Source organism: Oryctolagus cuniculus, chromosome 15 (assembly GCF_051225735.1).
Source record: "Oryctolagus cuniculus isolate XC-2025 breed Fujian yellow rabbit chromosome 15, ASM5122573v1, whole genome shotgun sequence".
Classification (NCBI taxonomy): domain Eukaryota; kingdom Metazoa; phylum Chordata; class Mammalia; order Lagomorpha; family Leporidae; genus Oryctolagus; species Oryctolagus cuniculus.
In genome coordinates, this window is record NC_142881.1 from 88,071,598 (window position 1) to 88,086,196 (window position 14,599).

A 14,599-nucleotide genomic window follows, 5' to 3' on the forward strand; every position below is an offset into this window, starting at 1 on the left:
GTAAGAATCAGAGATACATAGGTGAAATCTACAAGTCACAACAAATACATCAACTCAAAAAGTAATAGAAACAGTAATAGAAAATAGAAACAGATTCATAATGAGTAATGGAATTGGGTTATTGAGTTAAAAACTTCCCAAGTCCAGGAACACATAGTTTTACTGGTATTCAAAGAAGAATTAACACCAGTACATCACACATCATTCCAAAAATATAAGAGGAGAGAACACTTGCCAACTTTTCCAGACAATCACTATTACCCTAACATTAATGCTTAGTGAAATAAGCCGGCTCCCAGAAGACAAATATCATGTTGTCCCTGATTTGTGATAATTAATCATTCTCCTTGGTTGCTGTGAGGTAATTTCCAACGTTATTATCAAAGAAGCCAAAAAAGTGATGTACATTAGGATGCCAAAAAAGTAAGGTACATTAGGGCAAAATTGACATTTTGAGATTCTGTTATTGTTTATAGCCCTTGTAGGCATCGGCCCTTGTTTATAGCTCTTGAGGAACAGTGGTTTTCCTACTTAACTGTTTGTTGAGTACTTTATTTAGTTTACTTAGTTCTTTATTTATCAGTTATTCTTGTTGCTATAAGGTAAATTGAAAGTATGTCATTGTAACAATTAAAAGAAAAATAAGATAGGAAGGAGGAGGGAGGGTGGGAGTGAGGGAGGATCGGGTGGGAAGTATCATTGTGCTCTTCAAACTGTATGTAGGAAATACAAGAAACTTATTCCCTTTAAATAAATAAAAATTATTTTTAAAATTGCCAAACAAACAAGACCTGACACAAAAATTCTCCACAAAATAATAGCACATCAAATTCAGCAACATTTGAAAGCGTTATATACCCTGACCAAATGGAGTTTATCCCAGAAAAGTATGATTGCTTGAACTTACAAAATTATTCAGTGAAATGTACGTATTATTGGAATGTACAGCAAAATGTATACATGGTGATAAAACATTCTCATGATATAAACACTTGAAAAAAAAAAACAGAAGGAAAATTCCTCAACCTGATAAAGTGGTTTTGCTTAAATCCAAATTAATACAAGGATACTGAAAGCTCTCTCCTTAGCTAAAATCAGGAACTTTTCTAGCCACTGTTACTCCACATCATACTGTAAGTCCTAACAAAGGAAATTAGGCAGGGAAAAGAAATAAAAGACATTCACATTTTAAAGGGGTAGCAAAACTATGCTATGTTCTTGAACATAGAAAAGTTATAAGAATACACACACACACAGACACATACACAACTATTAGCGTTAATATTGGTAAAAGGGATCATAATGATAGGACTAAGAGTCAAAGGGAGCACATAAACAAGACTAAGTGTCTGCAAATACGAGCTGATAGAATAAAAAAGGGAGAGAACGATCCAACATGGGAAGTGAGATAAACAGCAGACCCATAGAATGGCAAATGTCCTAAACGGCACTCTGGCCTCAGAATCAGCCCTTAAGGCACGCGGATCTGGCTGAAATGCCCATGAGAGTATTTCAGGCATGGAAAGCTAAAACACTCTGGCAAAAAAAAAAAAAAAAAAAAAAAAAAAAACCCTACATGAAAGATCTCCACGAGTGAGAAGAACAGGTCATCAAAGAAGGAGGTACCTTTCTCTGAAGGGAGGAGAGAACTTCCACTTTGACTATGACCTTGTCTAAATATGATCAGAGTCGGTGAATTCAGGGGGCTTCCATAGCCTTGGCGACTCATGACAAGAGCCTAGGGTGATTACTGATGCCATAAACAAGAGTGTCAATTTGTTAAGTCAACAACAGGAGTCACTGTGCACTTACTCCTCATGTAGGATCTTTGTCCTTAGTGTGCTGTACATTGTGATTTAATGCTATAACTAGTACTCAAACAGTATTTTTCACTTTGTGTTTCTATGTGGGTGCAAACTGTTGAAAGCTTTACTTAATATATGCTAAATTGATCTTCTGTATATAACGATAATTGAAAATGAATGGAAGGGGGGAGGGAGAGGGAAAGGGGAGGGTTGCAGGTGGGAGGGAAGTTATGGGGGGGGAGCCATTGTAATCCATAAGCTGTACTTTGGAAATTTATATTCATTAAATAAAAGTTAAAAAATATTGGTAAAAGAGTTTAACAAAGTTTCAGAATGCAAAATCACCATACAAAAATAAGCTATACTTATCTACACTAGCAATAAACAGTACAAATGGAAATTAAGAAAACAATTTTCATTTACTAAAGCACAGAAAAGAATAAAACAGGAATAAATTTAACCAAAGACTTTCATACTAAAGACTACAAAGTATCATTGAAAGAATTCAAGACCTAAATAATGAAGACATCTCATGGTCAAGGATTCTAAGACTTAATATTATTAATTTAGCAACATTCCCAAAATTAATTTATAGAATCAATGCAACATTTATCAAACTTCCAGCTGCCTCTTTTTTTTTTCTTCAGAAACGGGGAATAATATGGAAATTGAGATGGAAATGCAAAAGGGTCAGAATAATCAAAATGAAATAGGAGGAAACAGATTTCCTAAAATCAAAACTTAATGTACACTGATGGCAAATCAGTATGTGTAGTTATGGCTTAATGGTCGATATGTCAATCAATGGTCCAAACAGAAGCCTTTAAATTTGTGGTCAATTTCAATAAAAGTACCCAAGATAACTCAATGAAAAAGCATAATCTTATCAACAAATAAACTGGAACAATGTAATCTACTTACAATAATTAATTCTGGACTTCTATTCACCTCATATATAAAAATTAACTCAAAATGGGTCAAAGAAATAAATGTATGAACTAAAATTTTAAAATTCTGAGAAGAAAGTGTTGGTGTAAGATGGTGTGACCTTATTTTAGGCAAAATTCTTAGCTATGACACCAAAAACCGAAAAACAGCCTTGTGGTGCAGCAGGTTGAGCTGCCACCTGCAATGCCGCATTCCATATCAGCACGCAAGGTTCAGTCCCCCTGTTCCACTCTGATCCAACTCCCGCTGCTGTGCTGAGAGGGCAGTGGAAGATGGTGCTGGGTCCCTGCCACCCACTGGAGGACATGGATTGGGTTCCAGGCTCCTGGCTTCAGCCTGGCCCAGCCCTGGCCATGGCAGCCATTTGAGGGGTGAAGCAGTGGGTAAAAGATCTCTCTCTCTCTCTCTCTCTGTGTCTCTCCCTCTCTCTCTGTAACTCTACCTTTAAAATAAATAAGTAAATCTTTATTTTAAAAAGAAAAACATAGATTAAGCTTCAGCAGAATCCATTTTGAGTTGGTGGTGAGAGAGAGAAGGATGTAGTTTCATTATTCGACATATCCAGTTTTCCAGCACCATTTATTAAAAACATCAACCATTCCCCAATATGTGTCCTTGTCACCTATGTCAAAAATAAACTGGCTGTAGATATGTAGGTGTATTTCTGGGACCTCTAATGTGGTCTCTTGGTTTAAGTGTCTGGTTTTATGTGTCAACGTCCACATCAGGATTTGTCCTTCACTGGCTGGTAGTGGCCAGCCTGAATACATAGATTCAGTTTTTGCATCAACTTTCTATTTATCAAGCTGACTGTTCAACTGTAGTCTACCCCAAGGTGACACAAAGTGCATCTGAATAGTTGAACTATCATGAATTATTAAGTCTTGACTGAAACCCGGGGGAGGCTTGTATTCCTTTCAGCGAGTGGGCCACAAGGAACTGATTTTTCCTAATGTTGCTGAACCCCAACCTCAACATAGTTTTCCAGGCGTTCAAATCACAAGGTGGGAGGTTGTTTTAGTGGTTTCCATGTGAAGAAATTTTTTGAAGCTAGAAACTAGTATATATTTATGATGTATAATTAGAAGCCATATATATTTATGATGTACAATTAGAGACCATATATATTTATGATGTTCTGATATATGTATTCATGAGCCATCTGTAAAGTGGACTCTAAAGATTACTGGGCTTAATCTCCAAATTTTATGAATAAAGAGAAGTGTTTCAAAAGGCCACAACCAAGAACTATAAAATGGACCCAATAATCATTCTCTGAGTTTTAGAGCACTTCCAATAATTTTCATTTCTAATAAGATGAAATCTGAAATTTGCAATATGAATTCAATGCCAAGTATGATCCAGTCATCATCAAAGTACACAGCCCTTGTCTGTACTGCTAAGGAACAGTGGGTGTTTCTACTTAATATTTATTGAATTATTTACTTAGTGGAGGGTTAAGCTTGTGATTATAAAATAAACTGAAAGTATGTCATTGTAAAAATTAAAAGAAAAAATAAGAGAGGAAGGAGGATGGTCGGGAGGGAGGGGGGGCTGGGAGGTATCACTGTGCTCAGTCCTAAACCTGTACATATGAAACACATGAAATCTTCACTTTATATCGATAAAGTTTCTTAAAAAATTTACTTCTGATTATCTAACCTCGGAATTTGGCTTAAAAACAAAGGCAAAATGATATTAATCTTTTTTGGAGTACTCTGAAGATAAAACAAACACAAATAGGAGCTAAAATCACACAGAGGTTAAACATTGGATGAGGGAATTGTTGGTTTTCATGTAGATAGAAGACAATATTATAGCTGAAAGAGAAATTCACCAAGAAAAAAAAGTGTTTGTTTCAGTTATTTTCATTAGTAACATAAAGTAGATAAACAAATGACTGAAGATTCTATCACCTTGATTCTTTGGAAGAAATTGTACAAATGGGGGCTGGCGTGGTGGCACAGCAGGAAGGACACTGCCTGAGACAATCACACCCCATTATGGATGCTGGTTCAAGTCCCAGCTGCTCCACTTCTGATCAAGCTCTCTGCTATGGCCTGAGAAAGCAGTAGAAGATGGCCCAAGTGCCTGGGCCCCTGCACCCATGTAGGAGACCTGGAAGAGGCACTTGGCTCCTGGCTTCTGTCTCGCCCAACCCTAACCGTTGGAGCCCTTTGGGGAGTGAACCAGCAGATGGAAGATTGATCTCTTTCTCTTCCTCTCTTTCTGTAACTTTGCCTTTACAATACATAAATTAATATTTTAAAATATTTGCAACAAAATGAATGCAACTGGAAATCATTATACATAGTGAAACAAGCCAGTCACACAAAGACAAATACAAATATGGTCTCTCTGATCTGTGGTAACTAATAGAGTACTTAATATGTAATCTACAGGAGTGAAACTGACACTTTGAGATGCTAAGGTTTTTTTAAGATTTATTTATTTATTTGAAATTCAGAGTTACACAGAGAGGCAGAGAGAGAGGGACAAAGAGAGACAGAAAGAGAGAGAGAGAGGTCTTCCATCCCATGGTTCACTCCCCAGATGGCGACATCAGCTGGAGCTGCGCCAAACCAGGAGCTTCTTCAGGGTCTACCACATGGGTGCAGGGGCCCAAGGACTTGGGCCATCTTCTACTGCTTTCCCAGGCCATAGCAGAGAGCTGGATACGAAGTGGAGCAGCCGGGATTCAAACCGGCGCCCATTCGGGATGCCGGCACTGCAGGCGGTGGCTTTACCCATTACGCCACCACACCGGCCCCATGCTAGGGTTTTGGAAAGCCCTTGCCTTGGCTGTCAGGGAACAATGTTTCTCTTGTTCGTTTTTGTCTTTTTGTTTTTCTTCATACTAATTGGTGAACTCTCTATTAGTGTAGGGCTAATCTTATGAATATAAAAATTAACTGAAAATTGATCTCTGTAAAAAACAAGAATGGGAAAGGGAGAGGGAGGAAGAAAGGCAGGAGTGTGGGTGGGAGGTGGGTGGGGGCAAGAATCATCATGGGCCGGCACCGCGGCTCACTAGACTAATCCTCTGCCTGCGGCGCTGGCACCCCAGGTTCTAGTGCTGGTCAGTGCACTGGATTCTGTCCAGGTTGCTCCTCTTCCAGTCCAGCTCTCTGCTGTGGCCCGGGAAGGCAGTGGAGGATGGCCCAAGTGCTTGGGCCCTGCACCCGCATGGGAGACCAGGAGGAAGCACCTGGTCCTGGCTTCAGATTAGTGCAGCACGTCGGCCATAGCAGCCATTTAGGGGATGAATCAACGGAAGGAAGACCTTTCTCTCTGTCTCTCTCACTGTTTAAATCTGCCTGTAAAAAAAAAAGAAAGAAAGAAAGAAAGAAAGAAAGAAAGAAAGAAAGAAAGAAAGAAAGAAAGAAAGAATCACCATGTTCCCTATATGTATATATTAGATGCATGAAGTTGTATTCTTTAAACAAAATAAAAAATGTAAAAAAGTGTATGAATGTGAGATAAAGGAGCCCCTCCCCTGGACACATGTCCCTCCCACCGTGATCCTGTCAGCATAAGACCCACTCATAAGCCAGGATTTCTGTGATGGTCTGGAGCTGGAATCAGCGACTTAGCAGGATCAGAGCACCTGGGATTGACATCAGAGCCTGTGTGTCAACGCTCCGGTTGTTTCACATCCCTGGAGAATGAGCCAGGACCCCAAACAGTTCCCCAGTTGCTGTCCAGTGTGGGAATGACGCTGGGCCTCTGGCTGGGCTGAGAGCAGCAGTGAGGAGCACAGAGGATGTGACACATCGACATCCATGGTAAAGGATGCAGTGACATCACTCCCCTGGCCACACGTGGAGGGACTACGGACATGAGCCCTGGTACCGTTTCCATCATTCTCTTCATACCCACAGCCCAGTACTCCATCTTCCGTCATGTTAGCAATTTAATTGCCCTTTGGTTATTAATCCTGCTGAGCCATGCTTACAGCTAAAGTGATATGAACATATTTTGGTAATAGTTTTCATCAGAGGGATGACCGGAAATCCAGTAAATGCTAGCGCCTCACACTGCTCTTGCTGCTGCTCCCCCTCGGGCTTAATCTAGAGTCTGCAGCCCTCACCTTGCCGTTCAGCATTAGGAGCCCCGGGCTGTCTCTATGCTGGCTGCAGGACGCTCCACCCCTCCCCCTCCACTGCAGGAACAGAAGCAGATGCTGGGAGAAGGACTGTTCTCACTCATCCCAACATTGCATTCAGTCCTGGTGGGAAGACCACAGCCACACTGCTGGAGAAGGACGGCTCTGAGCTGCTACCTGCTGCAAGGAAGATGACACTGTCGCTGTTCTACAGCCCGGGAGGCCAGGGAAGAAGCTGCCCAGAACGTGGGCGCTGTTTCTGCTGCTGCCTCTTAGACAGGGAGAGACCGATGCACAAGCCAGACAATCCCCCTGTGAAGGTCAGCTCAAGGTTTGAAGACTTCCTAGCTTGTCCTACGGACCTCAACACCAATAGCCACACACTGCAAACGTAATAGGTCATCTGTATCAAAAAGTCAGTTAATGAAGCACCCACAATTTCTCAATTATACTAATGTATTTTTCTGATTTCTACTATGGCTGAGAAAGTACAGATTTTGAATTTTTTCTTAAATATGTTCCCTTCCATGGAAATTCGTTTTATTTGATGTACCGAAGTCCTATGCTCCTCAATAAAGAAAAATCTCCATTAAGAAAATTCAGAAAAGGATTTTACAATTAAAACCTGTGATCATCCAATTCATGGGATATTGAGGGAGAGGGTAGTTGCACCCCAGAGTAAAATGTGGCCCTGAGCAAACAGAGGTGTCACTGTGCAGGGGATGAGCAAACACAGAGAAAGTGAGCTTCCCAGAGATGCTCCACTGTAGAACTGTCCATCAGGTGGACTGCGGACAAACTGCTCTCTGAAACTCTCCACCTCAGGGACAAGCAACTTTTATCTTGATATTTTCATTCTGTGCATAGTCTCCCTGAGAGCCTGGTGCACCTGCTTGTTGCGCAGGGTGTAGATGACAGGGTTCAGCACTGGGGTCAGCACCGTGTTCACGAGGGCGGCCTCTCTGTTGGAGTCCAGCCTGCTCTTCTGCTTCGGTTTCATGTATATAAAGACGCAGCTGCCGTACATGAGAGAGAGGACGATGAGGTGAGACGAGCAGGTGGAGAAAGCTTCCTGTCGCTCCCTGGCTGATGGGAGCCGCACGATGGTGACTACGTTGCCAGACGTGGTGACGGTGACAAGGAGGGATGTCAAAATGATAAGCAAAGCCAGGCCAAAGACCAGCATTTCTATAGATCGGGTGTCAGAATAGGAGAGATGGATCAGAGGGCCGAGGTCACAAAAGAAATGGGGGATGACGTGAGGGCCGCAGAAGGACAGCTGAGACACCTTCCCCACGAGAGCACTGGTGAGAGTGAAGCCTGCGGCAAAGCAGGCAGTGACCAGCAGGAAGCAAGTCCACAGGTTCATGATGCTGGGGTCATGCAGAGGCCTCAGATGGCCACCCAGCGGTCCAGAGACATCACAGCGATGAGGAGGAACCCTGAGGCTCCCAGAAACACAGACAAAGGCTTGTATGAAACAGGCAGCAAAGGAACTCGTTTGCCTGCCTGAAGGGAAGATGGCCAGCCACTTGGGAATAACCGTGCTTGAGAAGCAACACTCACAGAAGGAGAAGATGCGGAGGAGAAAGCACATGGGTGTCTGGAGCCGGGCATCCGCACAGGTGATGGTGACTAGGACTGCATTTCCTGTCATGGACGCCAGGTACGCCAGCAGGTGCACTGGGAAGAGGACCTTCCCCAGGTGCTGGGCAGCAGGAAACCCCTCCAGGGTGAATTCCTGGACACTTGTCCTGTTCCCGGTTTCCATGGGCAGCTCTGTCCACATCAGCAACACCCAAGTCTCATCTGTAACAGAGATCATAGAGCACTAGAGATCAAGATGTTTGGCTGCCTGGGAAGAAGACCCGCTGGGATGGAAGAGGCGAGCTGGTGCCCCGCTGCAGAAGAAGCTGAACCCACAGTGGCTCCGAGAACTGAGAGCGGGGTCATCTTTGGGAAGATAGTTGGCCCTTGGGAACTTTACTTTCACCCTCTGTGAAATGAAGGTGATGACGGGACCCCTGTTCATGTTCTAAGAGTTAAATAAGACGAGGAGTGCAACCATCTTGGGTGTGACATCAGTGTTACCTATGTGCGCCTCAAAGGCTGTGATATTACAGTCAATAGTGTGCTGTACAATACACCGTGTCCTGTAGACTGGGTTACAGGCGTTCGCATAATTCTAAGACACTCTATTGTACCTCTAATGCCAATTCCTAAATAAAGCACATAATGTCAATAAACACAAAACACAACGTCAGTGATGTTCTCTTTGAACAAGAGCTTTTAAGAACGTGCAAAACTTCATTCATATCATGATCCCAGTCGTGATCATAATTTGCTGAAGGCTTTACTAAGGCACAAAACCTCAATTCACTATTTCTCCTATTCTCCGTAATCATCGTCTTAGGTTGCCCCCCACCCCTTCCTCTACAGAAGGATAAATTGGGGTTTAATGTGTCCCAGGGAGGTGGGCTCACACAGCTGGTACATGCAGAGCTGGACCTGTCCAGACCCAAAGCCCTTACTTTCAAATGTTGTGATAAAATATTATGAATAGCAACAGATCCATTGCTGCAACACCTCCAATTTACATGCAGTGAAACTTCATTTGTCTTACTTTTTTCCATCATTCAGTTAATTTCACCGACAAACCACGAAACTTTGGAACGACAAACCCACAACTGGGTGTTGCAGATGGACGGTTTCAGCTCAGCCGCCTTACAGAGCGATGTGAGATGAACAGGGACCCCCGATGCTGCTTGGGGACATAGACTAGGACTCCCCTTGCTCTTCTGGGGCTCCAGGCTGGCCGGTAAGAGAGATGGGAGCGATGGTCGTTCTCAGGCTCAGCACACTTAGGACGGTCATTCCGGGACCTTGGTACCCTCCCCCCGTTTACATCAAAGCTACACCAGCTTCCTTCTCCTTCCAGCCGCCTGCCTGGACCAGTTCTCTTTGATGGCATCTGGCTCTGGTATCTCCATCCCACGCTGAAGCTCAGCAGGGCTGAGTGTGTCTGTCTCACTAGCCTGCCCTGGGCCGGTTCAGGCAACCCCCCTGAGCTCACTGCACAGAGGACGGCCTTAGGCACCTCTGCCTCTGCTCCAGGAGACAGCAGTGGGTGCACGAAGCCCACCTCCGAGGGCACTACTTCCTCCTCCTCTAGGTAGTCTCTTCCAAGACGTGAGGAGCTTGCCCAGGTCTGACAGCAAGGAGAGGAAGGAGACCCATTAGCCAGCTCCTGCTGTCCCGGACAGGGGCGACTGTGCATCTGTCTTCCCAGTGTCCCTGACAGACACAGCCTGTCCCCATGCTTTCTGTAGTGCAGAAGGCTTCACATCAATACAGGGTGCTGTCTTCCATGGCAGCCTTGACTAGAGAAGCCCCGGAAAGGAGGAAGCAGGCGAAAGCACCACATTGCACAGCCCCCCAAGTCTGGGCCAGTGCTCGGGGCTCTGGTGCAAGATCTGGCTCTGCCCCAGCCCAACAGGCAGCCTCGCTCTCTGTGTACCTGTGAGGTCAGGTGCAGGCCTGTGAGCTGTAGGGGCACCCACCGACACACTCACTTGTCTCCACACAGCTACTCCACAGCACACCCCCTCCCTGATGCGCACTATCCCTCTCTCATTACCCCACCTTTCCGTGTCCCACTGCATGAGATGAGAACCTCCCACACGAAGCAACAGGGCGTGCACGAGCAGGCTGTCTCCAGCCAGCGAGCAGACAGCTCAGGTGGCCAAACCTCTCTAGGAGCTGAGAGCAGGGGCAGAAAATGAAGGCAGCGCTGGCTCCCCAGAGCCAGCTAAGTGGTCACTTTTGAGAGCAAGAGTGCCCGGCCTGCCTCTGTGTTGATTGCTCCCTTGTGTCACAACAGTGTGCTTTGAGAGAAACACATTTTACACAATGAAAAGGAGGACATATATAATAAAGGAAAGATTGATGGGACAGAAAGACGTAATCTGAATTTGCCCCTGAGTAAATGACGAGTCGACAAGACTGGAGGATGGTGTACTGCCTCACTGTGTTAAACCACTCACTGCTTGCGATGCCAACATCCCAAATGGAATGCCGGTTGGAGTCCCTGCTGCTCCACTTCTGATGTAGCTTCCTGCTGGCGTGTCTGGGAAAGCAGTGGATGATGGCCGAAGCACGCGGGCCCCTGACATCCATGTGGGAGATCAGGATGGAGTTCCAGGCTCCTGGGTTTGGCCTGGCCCAGCCCTGGCCCAGCCCTGGCTGTTGCAGCCATTTGGGGAATGAACCAGTACATGGAAGAGCTCTGTCTCTGTGTGTCACTCTGCCTTTCAAATATATAAATAAATCTTTAACAAAAAAGAGTTGACAAGATGAAAATGGAATCCCAAATCATAAACTGTTAGAAAATATATTTCTTTCGTTAAGTTTTATTTATTTAATTTTGCAAATCAGACTTACAGAGAGAGAGGGAACAACAGAGTGGCTCCCTCCCCAGATGGCTGCAAGAGCCAGGTCTTGGCTAGGCCAAAGCCAGGAGCCAGGCATTTCTTCTGGGTCTCCCATGTGGGTGGCAGGGGCCCAAGTGCCTGGGCCATCCTCTGTTGCTTTTTTCAGGCCATTGGCGGGAGGTGGATTGGGAGTGGAGTAGCTGGGACTTGAAACACCACCCATATGGATGCCAGCGTTGAAGGTAACAGCTGAACCCACTATGCCGTAACCCCTGCCCCAGAAAAGTTATTTCTATTTTTAAGCCACCCAGTCTGCAGTATTCCAGGATGGCAGTCCTACATTTTATAGCACAGTAATCGAAATCGAGACATCTCCGGCGCCGCAGCTCACTTGGCTAATCTTCCGCCTGCAGCGCTGGCACCCCAGGTTCTAGTCCCGGTCGGGGTGCCGGATTCTGTCCCAGTTGTTCCTCTTCTAGTCCAGTTCTCTACTGTGGCCCGGGAAGGCAGTGGAAGATGGCCCAAGTGCTTGGGCCCTGCACCCACATGGGAGACCAGAGGGAAGCACCTGGCTCCTGGCTTCGGATTGGCACAGTGCGCCGGCCAGGGCGGCCATTTGGGGGGTGAACCAATGGAAGGAAGACCTTTCTCTCTGTCTCTCTCACTCACTGTCTAAATCTGCCTGTCAAGAAAAAAAAAAGAAAAAAAGAAATTAAGACATCAAAATTCATACAATACCACAATCGAATCCACAGGCCCCATCCAGATTTTAGTAGTTATCTCAACAATGTTCTTTATAGCAAAAGCAAAGCAAACAAAAACAAATGACAATAACTGTCTTGTTCTCCCTTCAAATTTTAATGTGGTATCCAATCCAAGATCCAGTGTTGTGTTTACTTGTCAGGTCTATTCAGTAGAAGAGTCTTGCACCAGTTTGGTTTGTATGCTGTTTCACTGTGATTAGGTTAAGTTTAGGCATGTTTGGCTAGAATACTAGGGAAGTGAAGCTGTGTTCTTTTCAGTGTAACACCAAAAGTCCTTGATGTTGACTTATCCCATAACTGGAGATGTTAACTTTTATCACTTGACTAATGTAGTGTCAGCTAAAGCTCTCCACTTTACAGTTAATAAGTATTCTTATTTTTCTTGTTTATTTATTTTTAATTTGAAAGGCAGAGTGAGAGAGAGAGAGAGAGAGAGAGAGAGAGAGAGAGAATCTTCCAGCTGCTGGTTCACTTTCCAAAATAGCTGCAACAGCTAGGTTTGGACCCAGCTGAAGCCAGGAGCCAGGAACTCCATTCTATCTCCCAAGTGAGTGGCAGGGGCTACACACTTGAGCTGTCCTCTGCTGCCTTCTCGGGAGCACTAGCAGGGAGTAGGCTGGAAGCAGAGCAGCTGGGATGCAGCATGTGGATGCAGGTGTTGCGAGCAGGGGTTGATCCTGCTGCACCACATCGCTGGCCCCCAGGAGACCCTCCCCCTGATTTGCGGCAACTAATACACAGAGTACAAAAAAGTAAGTTGTATGAGCAAAATTGACATTTTAAGATGTGATTATTGTGTATAGCCCTTGTCTATATTCTTGAGGAATAGTTTTTTTTTTTAATTTTACTACTTGTTGAAATCTTTTTTTAGTGGTAGGTTTAGCTTGTGAGTACAAAATAAATTGAAAGTACGACATTATATAAAAGAAATATAAGAAAGGAAGAAGGAGAGAGGGCGAGACTGAGGGAAGGAGGGAGGGAGGGAGGCAGGGCTGGGTGAACATCAGTATGATCTTAAAACTGTCTACATAAATACATGAAACTTGCCCACTTGAATGAATGAATGAATGAATGAATGATAAACAAAAGGAAAAAACCGATAAAGGAAGCCCTGCAGACAGAAGGGAGTCAGAACCAGAAGAAACCTGGGGCACCACTAGTGAAGGGCAACACAGACATGAACGCCAGGCTTCAACTCAAGTGACGCGACGTTTCTTCTGAGTAGGGCTGGGAGGGCATTGCCGCCTCTGCTCTCGGTCTCCTGCACCCTGGGCCTCTGTGTCGTGAGTGAGTCCAGGCTGCTTACCAGGGAGGAGCAGCCTCCTTGAGGAAGAGGTAGACCAGATGACAGCTGGCACCAACCTCCAGACATGCAACTGAGGTCCCTTGGGCCTCCCAGTTCCAACCACTGATGAGATACTGCAGCCACATCAGGGACCCCAGGAAAACTCCCGAGATTGCCAACTCGCAGAAGTGAGGAAGAACTCTTTTTTGTTTTAAGTCTATTTCCAAAAATAAAAAATAAAAAATAACTAGGGAATTAAAATCAAGCCACAGACTTGGAGAAAATACTTTCCAAATGTATATCTTGGAAAATGACATATCCAAATAAAGAATGCTCATAATTCAATAAGAAGATAATAAATCCAATAGAGAAACGGGAAACATTGGTAGCAATACTTCATCAAAGAAGATGTGTGGAAGATGGATGCGTCCAAGGAAAAACAGTTACAATCAGTAGTCATCATGACAGTGGATTACAAGTTAGCAATAAAATTAAACCAACCGCTGCTATGTACATCATGTGAGTAGCTCAGAAACTGGAAGTACGAAAGAAGCTAGACAAAGCGTACATTGCCTGTGTTTAATTTATGTGAGGCTTAAAATAGGGAATACTACTGTACAATGATGGAAACAAGAACAATGGTTTTCTACTGGGGTGAAAGGCCATCTGTAATTGGGAAAAAATAGGAGAGTTTTGGGAAATGCAAAAATGATCCATATCTTAATTAAGGTGATGGTTACACAAGTGTACAGGTATGTGAAACTAATCAAACTTTAAACTTATCAAGATGCATTTCATGAAATATAAGGCACAGTCCCCCTCTGTCGCTCCCCCTCTTCGTGGAGGAGCGACACTGAACCCTGCCTAGGCTTCATATCCAAGTCACGGCACCATTATGTCGCTCCCCGTCTTCGTGGAGGAATGACACAGGACCCTGCGCTGTTCTTTTGTCTGCTCGGCCCTCCCCGGGTTTGCTGCTGGTTCTTCCCGGGTTGGCTACCGACCCTTCCACCTCCGTGGAAGGGGGGTTCCCCCTGCCACCTTCCCCACTTCCGCGGGGGAGCGGCACACCGCCGGCCGGCTCTCTCGGGGGCTGCACAGGTGTTCCTTCAGATAGATGTTCTTGGTGCATGTTGTCTCTCTCCTCCTTTATAGTCCTTCCACCAATCCCAACTCTGCTACCCACACGCCGAGTACACTGCTCTCCTCCAATCAGGAGCGGGTCCTACAGTTTATTGGTGAACTGGAGGCAGCTGTGTAGA

At 44.8% G+C, this 14,599-nt stretch overlaps 1 pseudogene; it reads right to left on the reverse strand.

Moving 5' to 3' along the window:
* Window positions 1–7,660: 7,660 nt before the first annotated feature.
* Window positions 7,661–8,647, reverse strand: LOC100352878 (olfactory receptor 6C74-like; annotated as a pseudogene).
* Window positions 8,648–14,599: the final 5,952 nt, after the last annotated feature.